Raw genomic sequence first — 2579 nt, 5'->3', positions numbered from 1 at the left:
CATCACCGGGCGCGCGGGGCGGGGCGGGGCCAGCGCGAGGCGCCAGCTGCCCCGCCCTTAGGGAAAGGGAGGGAGGAGCGGGGAGGCACCCCCCCACACCCCGCCCACGCGCAGGCGCAGCGCGAGGAGCCGGAGGGAGGGAGGGCGCGAGCGCCGCCGCCGCGGCCCCCTCCCGCGGGCCGCGCGCGGGGAAAAGGGGCAGGGTCCCAGTGACCGTTAGGCCGCGCGCGAGCTGCGCCCCGCTCCCTGATTGGCTCTCGCCACAGGGACCACGGGCACCGCCCCCTGCCCCCCCACTCCATCTCGTCCCCGGCCGTTGGTGCCGTTGGTGTCGGGCAGGGATTCCTCACCGGCCGGGAGGCATCGGCCCGGGGACCATGACCGGCCTGGGGAGTGGGGAGAGAGACGGCAGCGGCTTTTTCGCGCAGCGTTAAGCCACGAAGCCCCAGGGAGCGCGGGCGTTAGCACCCCCGCGGCGGGGGCTGAGGGGGCCGCTCGCCGCTGAGGCGAAGGGGGGGGGCGGCGAGCTGAGGAGAGAGCGCTGAGGGGACGGGGCAGGGCAGGTTAGGCACACAAGGTGAATTTTAGTCAGGAATGCCGGAGCTGCCTGAGCTTAGGTGACGGCAGGAGCTGTCATCCTGAGGCAGCGTCCAGGCCACGCCGCCGAACGCTCCTGTCTGTACCCGTGAAGCGGAGGGCTCCACGGTCAGCGCTGCTGCGCGTTAAAGCCCTCAAAGGTTTGAAAACGTGAGAAACCTTGAGCAAATCTTAATTCTGTAACCATACTGCGGTTAGTTCCCTTGCTTTATAGAATAAAAGAATGCAGCCTGTAAGCTGAACGCTGCCTCTTTCAAAGCACAGGATGCATGGTGCTTACTGATTTAAAAGCCAGCAATTCTCCCTCTCTCGCCCCTTCTTAAATATGTACCCCTAGGCCATATTTAGTGCACACAGTCCCTCACTGGCCTTTATTCAGCAGTACCTGCTATAGCACTCCATAAGCATCATTTTATGTCGGCATCTTTTGATGCAAGGATTGGAGAGGTAAAGTAATTCGCAATATAATTTGCAATTTATCTCTGAAGAGCCATGACAGATAAATCAACTAATATCCTGCTTGATGCCAATGACCTGATTTTTTTTTCAGATAGACTATTGCAGGATGTTTGGTTCAGCAGACTACTCCCAAAGCCTTTTGTTTGCAGCTGACAATGCTTGGCATTTCTGCAAATAGGTATCAAGCCAGGCAATGAGGAACACACAGCGAACGGCTCCCTAGAGGGCTCTGGGTTTGGCTGATTAAGAACGGGGTCACTGTGACGGAGAAAGAACCCAGCTTCTGGGCCAGGTCCCCCCCTTCTATGACTGAGGGGAAGGTCCTCCCTCCCTCTTCCTGCAATCCCACCACTACAGCAACTTAGAGTTGGATAATTCAGGCCTTGCAGGAAACAACCCCCTTCGTTACACAGTAGTCATTCATTTTTAGGGTGGAATTATTCCATACTTTGAGTAGGGCTCAGTGAGAAAATAGCGTATCGTTTATGTTTGAATGCGAAATATACAATGAAGTGTTTCGAAACAGTTGTTCTGGTTTATTCTTTTCAACTTCAGCATGGCGAACTTTGAGAAAGCAAACGTTTTTCAATGCCCTTAAAAAATCCCCAACCCTAAAACTGTTTGCATTATAAACCAATGCCCCAAGAACAACATACTCCATGGGGCACTGTAGTGTAATCAGAGAAACTCCCAGATAAAAAGAAAAGAGACATTTCGTGAATGTTTTAGCTTATGAACTTTATTGGAACCTACTGACAGATGCCAGCTAGACCATCTGAAGGGCCAGGAGTATCGCCGCAGCCTACAGCTTGTTGTAATAGTTGCTGGGGAGCACCCTTTAAGGTTGCACAGATGCTGTCCCTCTAGGGACAGAGACTTTGGAAGCCTGCTGGGCCTCCTCCAGGGAGGGCTGATCCTTCTGCAGCAGAGCAAGGACTTCAGGAGCACAGCCTCTCTACAGCTCTAAAGGGAGAACAAACCGCCTTCCCTCCCCAGAGTGATCCACCACAACCTCAGGCCAGCTTCTGCTGAAACTCTGCTTTAGGTGCTAAAAATGATTGTCAAACCTCAGGCACGCAATATCTTAATCTCAAGGAACTGAACGTTTTCTCATCAAACAGTGCTGAGGCGCTTGGAGAAGCTCTGTTGACAGTGCAGGAGGGATAAGAGGGATAAAGGGGCAGAAACTCTTCTCACAAGGGACCATAATTTGCCTCATTTATTCAACTCAGTCCTCGGTCCATCATCCACCAGGAGAGCTGGATACACATTTGAAATGCCCTTTTTGCCATGTGAAAACGAGGCTAACTGGATCATCAAGGAAAAAAATTGTTAAAGCATTGACTTTAAAAGAAAAAAAAGTGCACCGTGACAATGACATTTCCCAGTAGCACGACGCTGGGAGGACCACAAGGGAGGAACAGAGTGCCCTGAATGAAACAGCAGAAACAACCAAAATTCACTCCTCCGAACTGTAATTCCATATGAGCAGGGACTGGTGGCCAGAGCTTTGTCCTCAGAGA

This window comes from Calidris pugnax, unplaced genomic scaffold (assembly GCF_001431845.1).
Source record: "Calidris pugnax isolate Ruff unplaced genomic scaffold, ASM143184v1 scaffold8, whole genome shotgun sequence".
NCBI classification, from domain to species: domain Eukaryota; kingdom Metazoa; phylum Chordata; class Aves; order Charadriiformes; family Scolopacidae; genus Calidris; species Calidris pugnax.
This window is presented reverse-complemented; position numbering follows the sequence as displayed.